The following is a 9,947-nucleotide window of genomic DNA, read 5'->3' on the forward strand; positions in this document are numbered from 1 at the left end:
TACACCATTTCCTGAGCTGCTCCACAAATTGTGCCCAACTATCTCTAAAGGCAGCAAGTTTATCCAAAGCCCTCATCACATATCAGTTTGTTGTCAAATCTCAGGTAGTTGGTGATTTGATGGAATCATTTTAAACTCATGGTGGCACCCAGTGTGTTGCTCCCACAACTCCTCCAGTGCCTTGTGACCACCATGGTATAGACCACTTAGCAGTAGGAGACCAATGTAGGCATTCAGCTCTGTTTCAACCAGCTTTTTTCCACTCCTTTCTATTGCAGGATGGCTATCATTCCACTCCCTGAATCTTCTTTCTGCCTCTCTGTTTGTTTCTCCTATGATAACAGTCAGGATATCTTGTGAGAGAAACAGGTTGAACATTTCCACCACTGTGTCTTCATTTCTTTCTCTAGTTGGCCCAGCAATTTCATGGACTATGTCCTTGTCTGTTCTCCAATGATGGATTAGCTGTGGACTTCTGTACCACACTCTGCCATTCCTTCCTCTAAAGCTGTCATCATCTGCAATGTTTTCTGGGTGGTGGTGGCAGTGGTTCTGCTCTATGTCCTGCTGTAGATCTCCTTGGTCTTCCACGGTGTCCCCAGGCTGGTTCTCTTCCCTTTCCCACTGAAAGTGTTGGCATCACTTCTGCTTGTGGCACTGACTCATCCTCATCTGAGCTGGATGAAGCTTCCATAGACACATGGTCTTCTTGCTCTGAACAATCTCCCATGTCTGGGACAAAGTCAGTATCCTCACTGCCTTGGGATAAAATGGCATCAGTGTATGTGTCACTGTCATCTCCAGTTACCTGTGCAAAACAGGATTCAGCACTGAATATGCCCTGCCTTCTTATCCTGGACTGCAGAAAAAAAAGAAAAAAAGGTTACTGCTGAATGGATATAAATAACAATCAAGCACAAGCCTGTCCACCTATGCTTTCACAGAAGCAATTCTGCCCTGCCCTATGGCAGCTCAAGTAGCACCCTCTCCTCCTGGGCACAGAAGCCATAGACCAGGATCCACCCTTTGTAGGCAAGCCAAATATGGGTGGATGCTGTTTGGAAACCATAGATGAAGGGGCTTATTGAGAGCAGGTAAAAGGGGCAGGAGGGGTGTCAAGCCCTTACCGTTGAAGGGTACTTCATAGTGTAGGCTGTCTTTCAGTATGATGTTGTTCTATTTCTTCTCTGCTGTCCCTTTGCTCCTTGTTCTCACTTCCAACAAAGGCAGGGTAAAGTAGCTTGGATGTTATGAAAAGGGCAGGTGAGGTGGAGTTTTGCCATAAGAAAAGAGATCAGAGGTGGATTTTGGGTATGACAAAGCATTTGAGGGTTTTTTTGGCAAAGGGCAGGGTGTTTTGATGACCTTGCAGCCTGCAAACAAATGGTTAGCAAAAGGGATTACCACATCTTCTGCAAAAGCAGAGTGAAGGATGTCCATCCACTAGTTACCATGGATACCTAAAGTGGACATGAATGAGGTGTGAATGAATGCTGACCATTCAGATGCATCTACCCAAAGTGGCCAAACAGGTCTAGGCCTATCATTTATACTGAAATTGCATTGGGGTAACACATTACCCCAATGCATTAACATAGGCTTTGGGTAAATTGTTACTCCATATGGAAAAATGCATTCGTGCCTGGGGTAACATGTTATCCTGGGTAGTTTTTCACCTACAGAGAGCAAACCATTCATGTAAGCTGGCTGTTCTTTGGGGATATTGTGCACTGTGGTGCCAGTGACAATGTCCCAAAAAGAAAAAAAATAGAATTAACTTCAAGTTACTGCACAGAATGTGTGTCTGGGGTAGGAAATTATTCCATGGGAACGTATGAAGGTTTAAAGGACTAGTTTCAATGCCAGAGTAAACTTTGAGAAAGGTAAGGAGTCCAGATGAAGTAAAAGTAAAGAAAAGTAAAAATAGACACACATCATAGATAAAAAATATGGCCCCATACCTACCCAGACTTACATATGCTTAATTTTAGTCACTATACATAATCCCATAGGTTCAATAGGTGGAAACCTGACACAGCATTTTTACCATTTGCTTTAATGAAGCCAGCATGTCACTCAGTGTCTAATGTTCAGACACATTTAAATTTTTGCAGGACTACAGCCTTAGGCCATAAATGTCAAATTTCTACATCTAATTATGACACCATAAATCTTATATTCATATTACACCTGTCTTCATGACCCTTCATTGTTTTTATATGAATGTTATGATGGCAGGGAAGTAGTACTGCAGAGAAAGCTCTGCAAGTTAAGAGTCAGGAGTGTGATGTCACAAATAAAAATAAAGGCAATTTAGAACTACTTTAACTGAAGTGTAGTATACAAATATGTAGGAAATGATAATCCTACTCTGTGGGTGCATCTGCACGAGACATGTTAATCCTCATTAGCCTAATTTAATGCACATTATGGACATGTGTCTATGTGGTGCCCTTAATACACATTAAAAATGGCATAATTAGGCTAATTGCACCTAATTTTGATACCTGTAAATACAAGGGCAATTAGTTAAAGTGCATTAACGCAAGTGTAGACATGACCCAGCATTAACTTTAGTGCCAAGTCTGCCCAGCCACTAGGGGAACATGGCAAGGCAGTAGGGACTTGGCACTAACTTGCCAAGTCGACTAATTTAGTGCCAAGTCCCTGCATGTGTAGACTCTTGCCAAAAATTGCTTAATGCACATTAACTTAATAAGAATTACATTTAATTACACTTAAATTCCCATGTGGATGTGCCCTATTTGACACTGACAGTATACTAATCTATCTATTTAGTTTTGACTGGGAGAATTGCTAGTAGATTTGGGACTGACATTCTCCCAGTAGAAAGCAAATGTGTGAAAAGGTTCAAGCTCCCCCTCCCCCCATCCCGCGGGCACAAATGGTCCTTTCAGGAGAAATATTACCTGATTACAACAAGCTAGAAGTTACTCCTGGGAGAGTTTTTCATAGCAGGCTGAACATCTTCACACTTTCTCATAGCTTCATTCTTCCTGAGGACCAGGGTTCACCTCATTCTGGAGGAAGCAAAGGGAGCAGCTATTCCCACAGTTCCTGTAGACTGGGAGAGGAGTGATGGGGAGGAGAGGTGAGGGGAGGAGAAACAGCCAGCAGCTGCTCGTCACGTGTTTCTGACTTTATTGTTCCCAGTATGAAAAGCATGCAAGGTGCTTTATAGGTTTCAAATTTTTTTTTATTGAAAATATGCTAACTTTTTTACTGGGTCTAGTATTTATTATTTTTTTTACTGTTATTTATATGTTTTATGTCATGCAAACATTACCCTTATTCCTGGGTCCAGATCATAGAAACAAGTGTGGGATTCACATTTAGGGGTTTGACATCAACTTCTAACACAGTCCTGTTTGACTGTAGCAATGTTTTTACAACATAGGTCCCCTACTCACCTCATATCCTAATACCCCTGACCATAACCTATATGGTGCTACCTGTCTCCCACCCCTCAACCTTACCTTCACCAGGCCTGCTTAGCCCCTCCCAGCAGGGACCACAGCCAATGCTTCTCTCACCTCCTGGCCCCACAGCTCCATCCAGTCACACCAGCCCATCCCTGTGCCACTTACTGCACCTAACTGCCCATCCCTGCCTACCTTTGAGAGCAGAAGCCATTATAGGCAGCAGAGGCAGCTACAGTAGCAGAATATAGCTGGGGAGGAGGCTATGGATATTTCTGTGGGCTACAAAGCCCTGAGAGAATGCTTCCTGCAGTGTGCTATTTTTTAAGAGACTTCAAACCAGACAGGCATTTCTCAATTGCTTTAGTCCTTTGAAAATGGGAGGATTAGAGCATCCCATACTTTCCCCAGTCCAGGATCACCCTGGTTTTGGGAGGAAGCAAAGGAATAGGGGGCATTGAAGACTGAACTTCTGTACTGCTTCCTCTTCCAAAATCATTTCTATCTGTGTAAATTTTCCACCACTAAAGTAAAATGTTTGTATGTGCCAATTGCTTAGGGTTTGTCCAGTTCTGGGCATTGTTGCTTTAAGAGTAGAGAAATTAGGGAGGCTACAAAAGTGAACAAGAAAGGTGATACAAGGATTAGCATGTAAGAAGAAGAGAAATAACTGCTAGAGAAAACAAGGCAGAAGGCAGTGGGTTTAAACTGTGGAAAAACAGATTGGGATTAAATCTCAGGAACAATATTTTAACTGTAAGAAAAGTAAGGCAATGAAACAAGTTGCCTAGGGAATTTATGGAATTTTTGTTCAGGGGATCTTTTTGATTTATGGCACAATTATGCCAGTCATGGAAAATGTATTATGATTACATCTATCCATTCTGTTTATGTGAGGAAGAAGGGAATGAGAGAATAAGGAGGTGTGAGACTTAAAAGGAGAAGTTGCATATCAAGTTCAGATGGGACACAAGACACCAAGGTTCTTGGGATGGAAAAATGTCATTATGTTGACATTTGATGAAAAAAAAATTGTCTGAATCAGTTTATGCTTCTAACTTCTATTCTAATTTTATTGCTTTACACAAAAGTTACTTTAATCTCTCCAGCACAAATTTATCAAAAATGTCTCCAGATATAGAAATATCTAGTACCTATGGGTAAAACAAGCATATAATTAATTATTCATGAACTGTTTTATGCATTATTCTCAGCCAAGAAAATATGTCTTTAGGGATATCTTTACACTATTGGAAAAACAGATAAACTGAAATTGCAAGTGTACTTTTCATCATCATTTTTATATTAGAATTACTTAACAACAGCCACTGTAATCAAAGTACTCCTTGATTAAAAACTTTTATAAATTGTAAAATTAGAATTCATAGGAAAATGACACTAAATGTGTGTTGCCTTTCTCACAATTCAAATTAAATTATATCCTCTTAATACATTTTGTATTAACTATATTCCTTATCCTCACCTAATAGAGAAAGTTCATAAGAACTGCATATTCATGTAGATTGCTGTTGCCTAAAAATTGATAATATAAAAGTATGAATTTAAGGCAGAAGTTACTGCTTTATTTCTATTAGAGGTCAATTAAGTAATAGTTGTAGGTTTCCCAAAGTTTAACAGTAATTTAAAGAAATTAAATTGATTTAATATCCAGAGATTCATGTAGTTCTATGATAGCAAATTAAATCGTTGTGTCTAGGGCATGAGTTTAAATTGTAATACTGCTGGGAGGTTGGGATTTGGATTACAATGACATCTTATACTGATATCATAAACTCTCAGATAATAGAGAAGAGGTAAAGAAAAAGGTTATTCTCTGGGGTGGAGAGAGGGAGCTTCAAAAATAGCTTAATGTTATACTACAGTTACACTCAACAGAGTGTTTCACCTAGAGTTGGGACACTAAGGTAGTGTATGTGTCTATCTATGGAGTCATCTACAGTTTTTTCTTTTTTTTTTTAATCTGATGACAAGAAATGTTCACTATTACCTTTGCTGATAAGATGTTGAAACAAGCAAGCATAATTGGTACAATTTGCTCTGTCAGCTGTGGCTGTTGACTTTAAATATAGTCTTACTAGTAGAGTGACCTTGAATTCAATGTGATAACCTGAAAAAAAATGTAAGTTACATAAATAACTATAAAGTGTTTAGATACATGATGTACCCTGACAAATAGGAGGTGCCAACTAGCAGGCAGAAATAAAAAATCCAATAACAAAAGGCTTTGAGGAGGACACGAAACAAATTTATTTAAACTATCAGAGAGGTCAATCTGATTCATTAACAACCAATGTGAGAACACTCTATTACAGGTGACTGGAAGAGAAGTGCACTGCAGAATAATTTAATCAGATATTTGCTTTACCCTTTGCCACATCATCCTTTTAGTGAAATTATGTCTTATATGTGAGGACAGATATTGAATAAATTAGTACTTTAAAACTAAACAGATTTAAAAATAGGAATGTATAAATTATGGTCTCAGTTGAGCCTTTTACATACTTGCTAACTTCTAGAAAAATCTTAACAATATCTAGGCGATCCCAGGGAGCATGTCCAGTGCTATTATCCAATAGAAAATTCAGTCTATACTCTTCCCCGTGTCAGAGGAAAGTCAGACTGAAGCCCTACTTGCCTTTCTAGTCTTACATTTTAAGGTAATAACTGCCACTGGCTAGAAGTATTGTTTGTTCATAGGCAGTGAAGATTTGTCTGGATTATATAAAAAGAGTGGGAGAACAGTCTTCTCCTCTTTCCCAGAGACATAGTTGCTGTAAGAATTGTTCTATGTAGACTTTATGGCCCCACTTCAAGAAAGTATTTAAGAGTATAAATAATTTTAAACAGTATGGAGTTTGTTTACAGTACACACTTTAAACACCCATGGACTTTGGTTGAGATATGCATGAGTATAGTAACATGGACACACAAATTCCTAAACAAATCTAAATGAATAAACAATAGTATAATTTTACATATAATATACAGAATCATTCTTTTATAAGAACTGGTCCACTATAAAAAACATACAAGACAGACAGATATAATTTCACAATAATAAAATATTTGTATTGTGTGTTTCTAATGACAATTTGAAAATCATTAGGCATTTTTTTTAAATCTTGGTTCCTGTACACTGTCTAGGTTCCATATGGACTTTCCTTGAGGAAAAACGCAGAAGAAAGCAGAAGAAAAGAATTGTCTGGTAGAAAGGGGAAAATTACAAACTGATCAAGGAAAGATAACTACATAGCTGAAGGTGATGCATGTCATTTAGTAATAGAAATATTTAACTGATAAAGATAAAAAAAGAGAACACACAGGAATGTGTAGAGCTGGATTAAGTATTACAGAATTAAATCTGACAGTAGAAAAAAAACAGAAAAGCAAAGGGAGAGACTGCAGGGCAGTCACCGGGTAGGGGCGTGTGCCCTTACGTCTGGAAGACATTCACTGGTCCTCTCAGGGGTGTTTGCAACCTTTGGTCAGTCTAAGTGGGGCTCTTATGCTCGCTCTCTTCCCACCTGCCATGACTTCTATGGTAAAAAGGATTTTTCTTTATTTATTAGAGATGTTAACGAAAGGGAGGTGGTGACTATCTGCCTCCACCATGACCGACCGCTGGTTCCCGCCCCGGTTCCCAAGGCCGTGAAGAGGGGAAATGGCTGAATGATTAGACTGAAGAGGTTCCTTTCTTTCCTTTTTTTATTATTAGAACATCTGTGGGATCTTTATTCTCTGAGGAGTGGGTCCCGATCATTCCCTGGGCTTATTACAAGGCTTCTCCCAGCATCAGCTTCCCTGTACTTTCTGGTGGGCTGGAGAGTTTCCTTTTCTCCTCCAGGCTGATTGTGGCCATGCCAGGCTTAATAGGCAGTGCATAGCCATTTTACGAGCCAAAAACCCCCACTTCAATTAAATAAAAACAGTAGTATGGGAGAGGATGCTGCTTCCCCCGTCCTCATTCTTCAGCCAGCCCTGGCTTTCTTTTCCCTCAGTGTCTGAGGGTTTTGTTACCTTCTTTTTAGGAGACCTTGCTGTCAATTCTTCTTCTTGCCATGGCCGCGCCTGTCTTAATTGGTGGCTGGCAGCAATTAATCAGCATTCCCAGGCAAACAAAAATAATCAGATCCTGAGGCTCTGGAGCATCCACCCTCTTTAACTCTCCCACTGTTCTCCCTCTGTCTCCGTTTCTTTTTCCTTTTTTCTTTTTTCCCTTCTCTTTCACATCCTTAATGGGGATTTCTCGGCCCTTCTGGAGTCTGATTGGGCACTTACCTGGCTCCCAGGGCATCAGTCTAGTGTTGGGTGCTCACAGCCTCCATCCTGCTCAGGTTCTACCATCTTCACCTTCTCTCTCCCTTTAGCTCAGCCCCTGGCCCTTGGATATTGCCCTGGCCACAGATTTGCCCCAATCTTCTCCAACTGCTGAGGGGATAAAACTGGGCTGGGGCACACTGGGAGCTCCTGCTGCAGTGTGGAGGTCCTGTTCTGGTGGGGTCAGAGCTCCTGACTGGAGAAGCATCCCAGGTGAGCATCCTTCAGCTCCTCACACAGCTCCCCCCTTAACTCGCTGTTAGGCGCATCTTCATCTTGTGGATTGAACATGATGGGTTCCACGCTTGTTACCCCAGGTTCCCCCTCATCTTCATCCTCATGGCATCTTGAAAAAAAGTCAGCAACTGTGTTATTCTTGTCTGGTTTATACATGATTTTAAATTGAAACAGTTGTAAAGCCAGAGCCCACTGAGTAAGGTGAGCATTATCTGTTTCCTTGGTTCTGAGCCACCTTAAGGGGGCATGGTCAGTAATGAGGGAAAATTCATGCCTGAGCAAGTAATAATGGAAATAACCAATGCCCCACTTTATGGTGAGGCACTCACGTTTGACTCTGGCATACCTTCTCTCTTGAAGGTTCAGCTTCTGGATAACATAGGCTATAGGTCGGGAGACTCCGTCAATTTATTGGGATAGCACCGCACCTAGGGTTTGTTGTGAGGCGTTGGTCTGTAGGGTGAAAGGCATCTCAAAATTTGGGGTCCCTAATACTGCCTCATGGCAGAGGGCCCTTTTGGTCTGTTTGAACATGAGTGTACTCTCAGCATTCCATGGAAGATGGTCTCCCTTTTTTTCCTTGCAACAGATTGGTGAGGGGTGCGGTGATTTAGGCGAACTGAGGTATAAACCGCCTATAATACCCTGCTAACCCCAGGAAGGCCCTCAACTGTCTGAGTCTTTGTGGTGGCTTGAACTGGTGTAAGGCTTCAACCTTATCTGCTAAAGGTCGGACTTGGACTCACCCTATCAAAAACCCAAGATGCTTTGTCTCTGCTTTACCCAGGATGCACTTTTTTGGGTTGGCCATAAGTCCGGCTCAGTGTAATTCCTGTAGCACCGCTCTCTTCCCATCCCTGGGTGTACACTCTAATGACATTTATATAGGCAGCCACATATTGTTGGTGCGGGCCCAACACCCAATTGATCAATCTCTGAAAAGTTGCGTCCACCCCGTTCAGCCTGAAGGGCATCCTCTTGAATTCATATAAGCCCCACGGTGTGCCAAAAGCAGTTTTGGCCCTATCTTCCCTCCTTAATGGCACTGCAAAAACCCCTTTGACAGATCCAGCATAGAGATGAATCGGGCTTGCCCTACCCTCTCAAGGAGCTCACATATTAGGGGCATAGGGAAAGCATCAAACTGGGAAATGGTGTTCACTTTCCTACAGTCTATGCATAGCCACGTTGACACATCGGGTTTGTTAATGGCTATGATGGTGCTCCACCATGGGCTACGCAATTCTTGAATAATGTTCTTTTCCAACATCCCAGTGAGTTCGGTGCAGATGTCTTCATACCTATAGTGGGGAATCCTCCACTTCTCCCTGACAATTTTCCCTGGGGGAGTGATTATGTAGTGGGTTATTCCCCTTGTGCACTTAGGAGTTTCGCTGAAGACATTGTGGAACTCCTTCACCAAAGCCCCCACCTGGCGTTGTTGCTGCTGGGAGAGTCCTAACCAGGACTACAGTGTTGCCGTCTCCTAATTCTGGCTCCGAGCCTAACTCTCAGCCAAACTTATCCTAGAGCAGAGAATGGGTGACTAACAGGTCTTCCTGCTCTCTCCACTCCTTTAGTAAATTCACATTATAAATTTGCCTCTCCCTTCATGACCTGGGCTTAAGGACTTCATAATCAATGGGCCTACCTGATGAGTCACCTCAAAAGGCCTCTGCTAGCACTTCATGAGCTTATTCTCAGTGTCAGGGAGCAGTACTAGGACCTTCTGGCCAGCTTGGAGGGTCCTCTCCTGGGCCCTATTGCATACATAGCCTTCTGCATCTGTTGGGCTGTCCTCAGGCATTCTTGTGCCAGCTTCCCTGCCCTCTGTAGATGCTGTCCCATATTCTGCACATACTCAGAGGTGTCTAGATCCTCTCTTTGTCTTGCCTCCCACCCTTCCTTGACCAGGTCCATTAAACCACTTGG

The sequence above is a fragment of the Alligator sinensis genome, unplaced genomic scaffold (genome assembly GCF_000455745.1).
Source record: "Alligator sinensis unplaced genomic scaffold, ASM45574v1 scaffold988_1, whole genome shotgun sequence".
Classification (NCBI taxonomy): Eukaryota; Metazoa; Chordata; order Crocodylia; family Alligatoridae; genus Alligator; species Alligator sinensis.